The following is a 13,567-nucleotide window of genomic DNA, read 5'->3' on the forward strand; positions in this document are numbered from 1 at the left end:
ACTGCCGTCATGAACTAGGCCTAGATTAGCCGAGCGTCAACCAATTACCATCGCCCAAAGTTAGCTGCGCAGCAAGCACATGCTTACAACTACAGTACAATGGCCGTATTCGACTGGTCGTTCTTCGTTAAACCACGCCCACCGGCGCAGTTGTAAAAAACGAAGACGACAGTCGAATAGAATTGTTGTAAATACTCGACAAAAGAAAATGGCTGTATAGTTACCGTGATACACGTTGAGTAATCAAGATTGCTTCAACTTGTGGTAGTACAGTATGGGTTTTTCGTTAAAAAAAAATATTTTCATCCAGTTTTTGAATTCTGTTAGCCTACAATTATTTTTTGACTCCACCCATGTGGTTAAATATTATAATTTTTAATTTATGAAATTTAATCTAAGTTATATTAACACAAACTCAACAATCAGCCATGTTTTTTTGGCCACATGGATAACTTAATGCTGATTAACGCACTCTGGTTTACGTTAATTTTCGTTGTCAACAAAGTCTATTTAACGAACTAGTCAAATGAAAATACTCAACGAAAATGAACCAGTCGAATAAGCGCAATGTTTACTGCAATAACCGCTCGTGTAGTACGCATGCGCACACAACGGTAACCGCAAAAACAGTTCGTATCAACACACATAGAAATTCTCTGATGTTCTGTCACTGCAACCTTATCTAGGCCTAGGCTAGCTTAGGCGACCTACGTTTCTGGCTTTCGTGTTTTCTTTCAAGATTTAAACATTCTTATTTAGATTTATTTTACATGTCAAACGATCTATATTAAGCATCGTGAGGGCACAGAGGCCAAGGCTTCAAAAGGGCAGGCAAGTAGTGGCCGTCGTCGTGCTTTACTTTCAGGGGCACCAAGGCCAACTGGGAGGGCACCGTCGGCAATGGCAGCGGTGGCTGCGGTAAAATTTGAGGCCTGGAAACCGTCCTGTGTAAGGGGTCCAACTCGTTCACCAACTATCGCGTCTTGGCATTTTGAATCACAAGACAAGTATACCATGTGTCCCTGTTTCTCTTGATCCCTAATCCAGTCGTTATATACGCATTTTCCGTCTGATGTAATGTTGGCTTCTAGGTTAAACCTGTCTTGAATAGACCTACCCTCCAGAACATTTTCAGACTGTGGATTTTATTTCCAATTAGCTCATGGACACAGTTTATGTTCGAAAATGATATGATAGTGGTGGGTCGACGACCATAAGTACGACCGTCGATATATAATCTCCATAACTGTGGCCCACGTAACAATTCCCTTAAATCATATCGTATGACCAATGATTTGTATACATTATTAATGTTTAGTATCCAACCTCCAGCAGTTTGAGTTGGTTTCCATACTTTCTCAAAGTCATCATTATGTTTCTTCTTTAGCATGCACACTTTGCGTCTAGAGGCTAACATGTTAGTTAGCAATTTTCGAAGTTCTGCAATGGCGTCTGCTACATTGTATGTGAAGCACCGTTTTCTCATCTATGTAGTACCGCTTTTCAGCTTCTTTCCTGCAAAAAATACAGTTAATGCGATCTTTAAAATATAACAGAAATATTAAATTTGGTATTATTGAAACTGTGCTGACAGATGTTTTATTTTTAAATGAACCTTGTCCATGGCCTATACGGTACTCTAAGAATTATGTTTGAGACAGCTTGATATAGAAATTTTCTTGTACTTTTATGGATTTTTATTTTATGTAACATTATCGTTAAACTAAATTAAAACAGTGGCACCAATGTGTGTGATATAGAAATTTTCTTGTACTTTTATGGATTTTTATTTTATGTAACATTATCGTTAAACTAAATTAAAACAGTGGCATCAATGTGTGTGCTTGTTTTCAGCAGTAGGGTATACAGGGAGTTAACAGAAAACACATCAACACTCCGTACCCGAATTTAGTTGAAAATCCTACGAAATAGTCTGTTGATTACTATTGTATCTCTTAAAAGTAAGACATCACGCATTGCGAAGTCATCATACTGTATGTTTTACCTGACTAGCTCTTGGAAAAGTGATGAATCTTTATTGACATTTGATGACTTTGTGTTCTTCAATACTGTCACAAAATCGGAAGCACTAAGTTGCCCACTCCATTCTCCATCCTCGCTTTCCTCAGTTGGGCGTGATAAATCACTAAATTAATAATATATTCCTGTTGTTAATAACAGAGCTAGAATAATAATAATAATAATAATATTAATAATAATAATAATAATAATTATAATAACAACAGTAATAATAATAATGATAATAATAAAAATAATAATAATAATGATAATACTAATAATAGGTTTAATTTTAATAATAGGCCTAATACTGTCCAAATAATAATGGTAGTAGCATTAATATTAACATTAATGTTAACATTAATAATAACAATAATAATACAATAACAATATTAACTATAATAATAATGATATTAATAATGTTAGTACCATAATTTTAATCATAATAATAGAATATGTTTTGTTTCTGGCCTGTTGTTTACAAATGTTGTTACGGACGGACATGTTACGGACGGACATGCCACATAAAATACATTTTGATTGGCCAATTTATGTTAAACAATGTTGAAATGAATTATACTGAAGATGTTTATGTTTAGCAATTTTTTTCTCATAAAATCTATCAGTAAATTGGTGGAAATATTTATTTAGTAATGTAACCTCAGAGTAAATGTCCGTCCGTAACGCACTTGGGTGTAATGTTCCTTGATATGCTTCAAATTTACAACATTTTTACGATTCATACTGAACTCCTTGGACATTTATAAATGTAGATGTATGGTACAATTGTTTTTGACATAAAATTTCAATTAAAGCTAGAGTACTACTAATTAAAATATTGTTACAGACAGATCTGTGTTACGGAGGAACATGTTAGGCAGTGTATGTTAAATTTACCATGGGTCAACCAAACTACACTTTAACAATTGATCAATTATTACATCCCAATATCATTTTTCAAAGGTAGAAATTTAATCAAATTATTAAGTTTAATTAAATCAAGATATTATTTAGTTTAATAACTTATTTTCTCTGAAATTATTGCAATTATATAGGGCCTACTGTAGGTTATGACAAATGTCAGTTTATGTACTGTTCAATTGCTTGAACATAAAACATTTTACAAACAATCATCATTAGAGAGGCTGTTATAATCCTAAATTTAAGAAAAGTCAATTATCATTTTAAAAATCAAATTTTTTCATTAATATTTATCATTAGGATGTTTGTTGCAAAAGTGTCCGTCCATAACACAAGAAAAATGTCCATCAACATTTTCTTTTCGTTACTAACTCAGACAAGGAAGTATTTAGTAACCAAACCAAGTCTCATTAATAGACAAGTAAAATAACTTAATTTAGCAATGAAAAATTTTTGTCATCTCTCACTTCCCCAGATAGAAATTTCTGCTAAGTTGTAAAAATTAGAAACAGCGAATTCTATCTTTTCCGTCCGTAACGCTCACATTTTTCGCTGTTCTATTTTTAGTAACAATATCAATCCGCACAAATTTTTTTTATATGATAGAGTGTATACTATTCTTGCATATGAAACATATAATGAACCAGCTAAGAGTGGCATAAAATGTTTTTGGAGAATTTAAATTGAAAGTTTTGAAAAACTGTCCGTCCGTAGCGATGGATTATACTCATTATTATTATGATGTTTATGCCGAACTTTATTTTTTTTTTGGGGAAGTTTGTGGATTACCTAATTAGCATATAAAACAAGTCAAGACGTGACTGGTCGATAGTTCGGTCATAGTGTGTCGGTCGTCCTTGTTCGTTATCTATTTTTTTAATCAGTGTTTTTGAACCAATAAAAAGTAAACACTCATACATTTGTTAAATAAAAATATTTTTAATTGCAAGTGTATTATTTAGTATGATATATTCAACCCAAGTAAACGTAGTTGAATGTACTTGTTTGACCCTGATATATAAACTTGTGAGAATCAGAAACTTGGAATTCCCTCGGCGGCGCGCGGCGACGACTGTAGCAGTATGCATGATGCTCTGTTCTGTGGTTGCTTGGATACAGTTTATTATTTTCATTTCATATCATGCAGCAGAAGGCCTAATTTAATATATAGGCTATTAATAATTATTCACAATATATTGCTCTAACAAATCTGAATAGTATCTCTCTACCTTTTACTTGTGATTTTTCTACGTTTCTGCTCTGAATAATTGAATACTGATAAGCCAATTATTTGTCGGTGTTAGTGTTGATCATGGAAGATACACCAAAAACGAAAAAAAGAAGAGGTCCATATCGCAGATGGGTAGCGGAGAAAATGCCCACCACCACCGCTACTAGTGGTAATGCCGCTGTGAATGTGATGATGGAGACTGAAAATGAGGTAAGGAAATAAGTAGGACTTAATTAAGGGCCTCAACTGGCACTGGTTTTTTGTGTGTGTTTTATTTTTTTTTTGTGTATATTTTACCAATAGTAATACTGTAAATACGCCAACCCTAACTTTATTATAACTAATAGACCTAGGCTAGGCAGCAGGCCTAACCAGCCTAGACCTTGTTAGGTAGGCCTAGGCTACAATCTGCAGTCTCTCCCAGTTTGAAAGAATAAAACAATTAATTAACGGTGGTATCACGGGGGATATTGAATTATTTGTTATTTCATTGCAAGAAATTTCGAAATTTTTAAGTGAAAAAAGACGAAAAAACAATCGTTTGAAATTTTTTTAAAATGTTGATTTAAAAAAAAGTGAAGAGTGAGAGGGTGATAAACTAATGACTAATGGCAGGAAGAATGTTTTGCAAACCCCTTAACTTGGCCGGTTACGTTCTATGCTGAAGTTCATACATAGTGTTAAGCAACTTATTTTCAAATTTGATTTTATGTCTTTTGGTCATTTTTGAGAAAAGAAAATTGGCCTAGCCTACACTTTTATTATATGATTGTAATAATGCTAATAGTGAGTAATCAAAATGCAACATACTTAAATTTTAATCGTTGAGGCACCAGTTTGGATAAAAAAAATTAATTTCTTCATAAACGAAAAGTATATTAAAAAAAGTAATAGCCTATATTTAAGTAATTTGTCTTTGTTTCTTCTGCTGTAGTATCTCTCTTTTGCCGTTACTTTTATTTTTTTTTTTGGTGTTTAATTTTTAATTTGCCATGGCTTTTCTTTTTTATATTGCCATGGTGTTTTTATTTATTTTGCCATGACATTTTTGAAATTGCTGTTGACATTTTATTAATGGTTGCTGTGACACTTACTTGCAAGCCACCGGAGCATACTGTAATACAATAGGAATTCTGTACCAAAAATAAAATGTAATATTTTCCCTATTTATTTGCAGGAAGTACTTTTCAACACCAAGTATCCCGATGTTGATGATGCATCATGTCCACCTCTCACAGATATTTACATAGGGGAAGATATTCATGATGATGATGATTCAGGTTTGCTTTTTGATTATTTTCCCCCCAAAAATGACTTTGAAGACAATGATCTGGATGAACTGCTATCTGACTTGCATTTAGCAGAGCAGCAGCAGCGTCAAGATGAGCTTGCTGATGAATTTCCTGATTCACTCAACATTTTAGCAGACAAAATTTTTGCAACAACAGAATATGAAACATATCAAATGCATACTGGTAGTGATTCAATTTTTGTGGTCCGCTTCAGACTTTCCCAGGAAACTATGCATTACCTGTTAGCACTGATGCATTTAGTATTACCTGACAACAGTCATCTTGTTGGATCGCTCCATGGTTTGAAAAAATATCTTGGCAAGTTCACTGTTTTTCCAGTAATTCGGTATTATTGTTCTCATTGCTTCACACATGTTGAAAAAAATGCAAAATGTTGTACTTATCAACATTGCCAGAAGGACAATCTGGAGCTGTGTCATATTTTATTAAACACAGTCTTATTTCCCAACTTCAAGTTCTTTTTAAACAGAAGTCATTTACTGAGCATGTCAGATGTCATCGTTTTCACCACTTGGATTCAACAGCAAATGGCAAAATAAGAGATGTTTATGATGGAGCACTTTATACAACCCTGTATGAAAAGGGAATTTTAAGCAATCCAATTTTTTTTTTTTTTTAGTTTTTTGAAGCCTATGTATGAGGAATTAACAAAGCTTGAAAATGGTGTTCATTATAAGGACCGTGGCGAAACATTTTTGTGTAAAGCTTCCCTTTTAACTTGTACATGTGACCTGCCTGCAAAGTGCTTGGTAACAAACAGTATTAAATTTAATGGGAAATTTGGTAGTTGGCACTGCTTACAGCCAGGGGAAACACACAGAACAGAAAAGGGGGGAAATTGTCATGTTTTCCCATTCATTCATGACAATCCAAATGGTCCTGTACGTACAATAGACAATGTAAAAAAAGATGTGACAACAACTGTTAGAAAACTTCAACATGTTAATGGCATTAAAGGTCCATTCTGGTTTATGTTTCTGAATAATTTTAATTTTGTAGATGGGTTTATCATAGATTACATGCATGGTGTATGTGACAAAGCTTCTAATTAAGTTGTGGTTTAAGGTAGAACATGTACAGTAAAGATGACATTTTCTCAGTCTATGAATCTAGAAAAAAGGTAACAGAAATGCTTCTTAAAATAAAACCATCTATCAACATAACCTGAGTTCCGAGATCACTTGATGAATTGGCATATTGGAAAGCATCAGAGTTTAGACATTTTTTACTATACTGGGGTATCTCAATCCTTAAAAATATTCTAAGCACTGTTTATTTTCTTCAATTTTGCCTATTAGTTAAGTCAATTTATCTTTTCTAAAAAGAAGATATTAGCCTAGAAGATGTAGCCTTAGCTGAAGCATGTTTACATGAATTTGTTAGGAAATTTGCTGACCTTTATTCTATAAGATATGACAATGAATATACATCAACTAGTTCATCTTCCTCAAACAGTTAGGCTAACAGGACCTTTGTTCGTCAACAATTGCTTTGTTTTTGAGGACCTAAATGGCTTTGTTGTTTCCCATATTCATGGAACCCAAGGTATCGATACACAAATCATTCAAACTCTTAATCTCATACAATCAATTCCAATTTTGTATGACAAATTTGCCATAAATGATGTTGAAGCAATGGCATTTTTGCAGGACATGAAAGGTGGAATTCACAATTCATGGAAAAGTATTCTCCATGGTATATTCCAAATAGATAAATGTAAAAATAAAATTGTTACAAGGCGATAACTTTAAATTTGGTTCTGTCATATACTTTGCAAAGATAGAAGAATCTACACTAAATTATGTGGCTTTGATAACCCCTTTTAACAGACTGTCTTATAATAGCAAGGAAAATATTCATAAAGTACAATCTGCATCAAGCAGCATTGATATTATAAACTTGAAAGATCTAATAACTACATGTTTGTATGTTCAAACAGATAACAATAATAATTATGTAGTGAAATACAGGGGTTTATTTAAGAGCCGGCGGCCGGCGCATTCGATCGGTTACTACGATGTTTTCGCCGGCTACTTCAATCAATGCAGTACAAAAATTAATACAAAAACCACCAATATAAATAGCGCAACAGGCCTGTAAAGAACCTTATTTACCTACACGAAGTTAATTTGCAATAGTATGCACTAATTTCGATGTTCCTTTCTGTTGAAAGTTCGTTAAAATGTCTACCAATTCTCAGACTCCATGTTTGACTTTCATGAACTCACGGCGTAAACAAAGTTAAAGTTCAAATTCCGGCAGTCGCGCCTGGGTGAGTCCATCAAAGAAGCCACGCCTCCAAATCACATGTTAGCCAATAAGATAATAGAAATTTCTCCTCCACCACGTGCTCAGGTGATGGCGATATACATTGCCCAAACTCTTTTTCCGTACATTGGGCTTCCGGGTTTTCTTACCGCGGAGAAGAAAAAAACACATCGTCATTTTTAAATTAATTTGTGTATGACTATGAACCTTTTATTTTCATTTTACTAGCCCTCTTTGTGATGACATAGATATTTCGGAAATGATACATAATAAAAAAAAAACCAACACTGGCTCAAATTCGTTTACACTCGGTGGCGGAGGTAGCAAGGCGAACCAACTATATTGAATGTTGTTTACACTCACAATTTCAGAGTTATAGATAGTAGGTCTACAATGATTAAAACGGCAAAGCAAGCCCAAATCGTCTCAATTCACGACATCACATGAGACATTTTTTTCCAATGTGGTATCCATTCCTTTTCGATATCTGCGTAAATTTTAGAACTAGTTTTTGCTCTCCTTAGATGTTTTCTTCAACGCAGATCTAGGGCGCATAGGCCTAAATGGTGAATCCCCACAAATTTCAACATATTTGTGAAAAGTAAACAACTTCATCATTATAAAAATTGTATTTTCAATTTATTTTGGTGGATTTTATTAAATGTTTATAAACTTAAAAAAGAATGTATTTCAATTATTGAATCAATATTCTGACCTTAAATTCCGATGTTGAGCTCGAAAAATTTGTAAATTCTAGGCCTATTAACCTACTCAGTAAGAATACTAATTAATGAGGTTGTGCATGTGATTGCACATGTGCAACCACTGTGCAGTGTATACTAAGAAGTTCAAATGGGAAACTAATTTTCCGTACCATAATGACATACCACGATGTTCAAGCATCATCAATCAATGTGTTTGAATCGATATTAGGCCTACAGGAAAATAATTTGTAAATAAAACATTGTTCATTTTGTAGGATGCTTGAAACCATACAAAGTTATGGAAATTCATATGAGTGAGTAGTGTATGTGTGTAAACTTGTCTCTTTCTTATCTGTGCCTGGGATAGCCAGCTAAGTCCTGGTCCTAGCAACTGAGGTAGGCTGCAGGCTTATATGGCGCCTAAGCCTGCCAAGGCCTAGATATAGCCTACACAGTGGCTGTAGGCCTATCTAACCTAGGCCTAAACTCACGATACGATATTTTCAGCTATTGTATAATATTCCTCTCATGAATTAAATTTAGGCTTTTTGAGATTCGCGAAAGTTTAATGTCGCGAAAACGGCCGAAATTATCAATTCGCGAAAGTTTCTGGTTTACAGTATTTATTTAGGTTAGGCCTATGTATGAAGATACAGTATATGTAAAAATATCAACTTTTTTTACAGCTCATAGTTGATTCTGAAAACTGTTAAAAAAAAAATTATGTAGAGAAATGCCATCAAATGGGCTTAAAAAACTCTAATACCCTGGAGCGCAATGGCGCTTCGACCCCTTGACCCCCGACCAGGGCTTTGCCCCTGGACACCGATGGGGGCCTAGACGCCCCCCTATACCCCTGGCCTATTTCAATTTACTCTCCTGTTACTTTCAAATATCTCCTGCTACTCAAATTCATAAATAAACCCCTGAAATACCAAATAAATATGAGAAAGATTAAGGTTTAAATTATTAATATCATCCCTGCAATAACTTTCTCAAATTATGCCAAATAGCTTTACATACAGATCATTTTTTTTTTTTTAAGTGTTATATGTAAAGGAATACGGTAGCTTTTTTAAAGTGTAAAGTATTTTACAATGTACATACTGTACTGCTTTGAAACCATTATCGGAAGTACCAGTGTTTGACAGGGAATAGTGTTTTATCATGTACAGTATTGTGTAGCAAATCCATTGAAGAATACTGTAGATAGGCCTAATGAGGTGTTAAAAGGATTAAAGCTGCAGTTTACACAAAATACTAAATTGGAGTGAATTGGAAATTAGTTTAACAGCTCATTAGAGATTTGATAACTGCAGGCCAGACAGGTCAAACAGTCTGTGGTTACGGTCACACTAGAGTCTCAAGCCTGGCTTGACTCACCGCGGGTGAGATTTTCGTAATATGACCGCACCTGGATCGACTCGCGCCTGGTGTGACCTCGATCTCAATCTACCTATCTTGATCCCGTCTCAGCAACCAGATTGACCCTGGCGTGACCGGGATTGACATTTCCTCGTCGGCTGTCGACCAATCACAGTCGATGACGCCGTTGCGTTTAGAAGTTCTTGAATAAAAAACCCGCGATTTCTTCATGTGTGTATTATAATAAGACGCAAGTTTCATCAGTTGTCATTTATAAATGCACTTATCAATCCGAAAATCGCCATTACATCCGAGCCTAGACCTAGCAAAAATATCCTATAGGATCCTATAGGATGCTATAAGACAAAATCCTATAGGATCCTATTGGACAAATTCCAATAGGATTCTATAGGTTTTTCGCCAATAGGTTCCTATAGGATTCTAAAGTGGCCTATAGGATCCTATAGGGCTATAGGCCCCTATAGGGATCCTATAGGGACCTATAGGATCATATAAATGGACCTATAGGATCCTAGGGCCTATAGGATTCTATAGGCCCCTATAGGATCCTATAAGCCCCTTTAGGATCCTATAAGCCCCTTTAGGATCCTACAGGCCCCTATATGTTACATATACTTTTTATGCAAACTGGTTTTCTAATGGGTTTTCAACTGTTTTCTACTATGGGTTTCCAACAGGTTTCAATTCCAACTGGTTCAACTGGTATTCAAAAAGTTATGAGGTCCAACTGCTTTTTCCACTGGGTTTCAATTCTAACTGGCAAACTGTTATCATTAGTAACTCTGAGTCGCTGCAATATCTATTTACTGTACTTACTCTATCACCAAAATAATTTAAACAACATTTTTGTTAATACTTATTACTGTGCATTTATTATTAAATTCCACCAACATACTCTGACAATTTAAAAATTATTTATCATATTAATATCTAAATGTAAATTATATATTTCTTTAATACATTCAATGCAATATTTTAAATTTAAGAAAATACTGTATTTTTAAAAAATTTAAAAATACATTAAGGATTAAATTAAAAGATTATAGATGATTACAATACAATTTATTTATTTATTTTAAAGAAAAAAATTACTAAATTTAGAAAATATAAATAAATCAATTATGTGCACTTTGCAGAAAGGTGAACTAAAAAACAAAAACAATCAACAGATCAATTAATTACTTTTTCACTTGCCAATTATCTTTTGTTAAGTGAAGTACCGATCGAAGTGGGAGCTTTCTACAGCTTTCGCCTCCTTGGTATGGCCGTATGATTACAAATATTGTTGTTTTTTTTAATCAGTCCTGAAAAAGAAATTGAAATATCAATTATTATTATTTGAAAAAAAAATATATAACATAGTGGCTTTCAGTGGCTGTGAGCTCTTATAACAATAAAATAATAATAGTAGACGTAAGGCGAATAGAAAAATTTGTTAGATTATTACTCCACCCGCAGATTTTTAAAAATGATGCAATTTTTGACTGGAAATACATTTTCCTTAAAAACAATAAAATTAAACCATTTTTTATACAATACTTACAATATTCTTGCCAAATAAAAACAGTCCCTCTCATCAATTAAAAAAAAGCAATAATCTATTGTAGTGTTCTGATTTTTTTTTTAAAGTGATAATTTAATTTAGTTTTTTTCTATGTGCCCTTACATTTGCATATTGTTAGGCCCTCATTGGATTAATGCCTATGGAACATCTCCTTGGGGGAGTATTCCATAACGCTGCAGCAGGTACATCAGCGCATGTTGGTATTTAACTTTACCAGGTACCCACTTATACTCCTGGGTGGAGAGAAGCAATGCAGATAAAATGCCTTGCCCAAGGACACAAGTGAAATACACAGTGAGGGGATTGAAACCCCGACCTCAATGTTGGGACCGTTTCCCCTGGACCAAACCACTTCTACTTATTGACCAAAGTCAGTGGCAATTATAGACCTTAAGGGCCAGTATATTAATCAGCTTTTTTCTGCCAGGACCATAGACCCTCCTTCAAACCATGTGTCATAAATCAGCCATGTGTTAATACATCAAGAAAGTCAGTCACCAGAGCGAACTGGAGCTTCTACCCCATACCTCTATCAGTTCCCTGCACTCAGGCCCTGGCGAAGTATGTGCATTACAATTAATACTACCTGGAGCCCTATGTGCCCCACCAGACCCTGGCAAAGTGTGTGCTTTACATTAATACTAATTTTAACAATAATAAATTTTATGCACCTGGCTGGTATATTAAAATTTGACATAAAAATTATAAAATTTTACTCATCATTGAGCATTAAGAATACAGTATGACGTGCTACTATATCAATCAATCTAACTCTACTGTAGGCCAACAACACAAAAAACCCAAATAAGTATGTTTCATGTAATTGACCACAAGGCTTTAGGCTTAATGTTTACAATTCACATTGTAATTACCTTGTATTTGTATTACCAGTGCTGATCCATCCTTCTGTAGTTGTGAGCACAGGTTTCTCTTCTTTGATAGCCAACAATGGTCGATGGGATGAATGATTTTCACACGTATCTGTGAGATGTGCCAACACTTATCTGAAAATTCAGAGATTTGAAATATGTTACAGTAAAAAACAATTGGTTAATGAGCAACAATTGACAGGGTAACTATAGAATTAAAACGATAACAATACTAACAATACTAACAATAACTTATCAGATCAACTTACCTGTCCATCATTATCTGTTTTTTTTTCCATCTTCATTTAGGTACTTTCCACTACTCTACCATGTTCTGTTGAATTAAAGACATAAAATGATTGTAATACAGTACATTGCAAATTATAAAAAGGACAATAAATTTTTAAGTAGGTGGCTTTCTAGTCAAAACAGCAATAAATCAAAAAGTCGAAACGGCAACACCTTTTTACCAGAACGGCAATGGATCAAAATGGCAATAAGTCAAAACAGCAATAAACCAAAATAATAATAATAATAACAATAATAATATTATTATTATTATAGTAATACTAATAGGCCTAATATTATAACAACATTCATACAAAGAAATTCAATAATAAAATGGGGAAACACAATATTAAAGCAGCAGACATTCAAATAAATAAAACTTTAAAATACATTAGACAAAATATGAGACAAAACAATTTATGTACAGTAATTAAAAGTTTTAAAAAAATCGGGGAAAAATAAATAATAATAATAATTGGCAGGGCCTAGGCCTATGCCCTAGCCTAACCTAGTAGTAGTAGAGTAGGTAGCTAGGGCCTAGGCCCTCCCGAGCATATAGGGCTATGGCCCTAAAAACTAGTACTCCTACTACTACTACTACTAGGCTAGGCCTCCTAGGCCGAAAGACAGACTGAGACAGACAGCAGTAGGCCTAGGGAGGCTTAAATTAGCTACGCCTGGCCTAGCTAGGCCTATAACTATATTAGTAGTAACTAGGCCTAGGCCTAGTAGAATGTAAGGTACTGTAAATGATAGGGTAGGCTCAGTCTCAGTCTGCCCTGGCTTTGTATTATTTTTTTATTAAATTAGTATGGTTGTATAGTATTCTTATCTTACCTTTTTCTATCAACTCTGCATCATCAGCTGCTGCACCGCCGTCCTACTAGCCTAGTAGTAGTAGGCCTAGGCTAGGCCTAGCAGCCACTGGCCTGGCCTAGCTAGCTATGCTACGGCTTCGTCGGCTAGAGGCTGTATGAAACATTCAATCAATCAAGTTGTGTTGA

General features: G+C 34.3%; 1 long non-coding RNA gene across 1 annotated transcript; it reads right to left on the reverse strand.

The window, feature by feature from the left end:
- Positions 1–431: 431 nt before the first annotated feature.
- On the reverse strand, positions 432–13,561 carry LOC117117213. Its single transcript, XR_004446871.1, has 6 exons — positions 13,401–13,561; positions 12,545–12,609; positions 12,279–12,410; positions 11,025–11,146; positions 2,006–2,146; positions 432–1,515 (listed from the first exon to the last, which is right to left on the reverse strand). It is a non-coding gene; the product is annotated as an uncharacterized LOC117117213 (long non-coding RNA).
- Positions 13,562–13,567: the final 6 nt, after the last annotated feature.

Source organism: Anneissia japonica, unplaced genomic scaffold, assembly GCF_011630105.1.
Source record: "Anneissia japonica isolate Jap-2015-1 unplaced genomic scaffold, ASM1163010v1 scaffold29274_len24818_cov105, whole genome shotgun sequence".
NCBI classification, from domain to species: Eukaryota; Metazoa; Echinodermata; class Crinoidea; order Comatulida; family Comatulidae; genus Anneissia; species Anneissia japonica.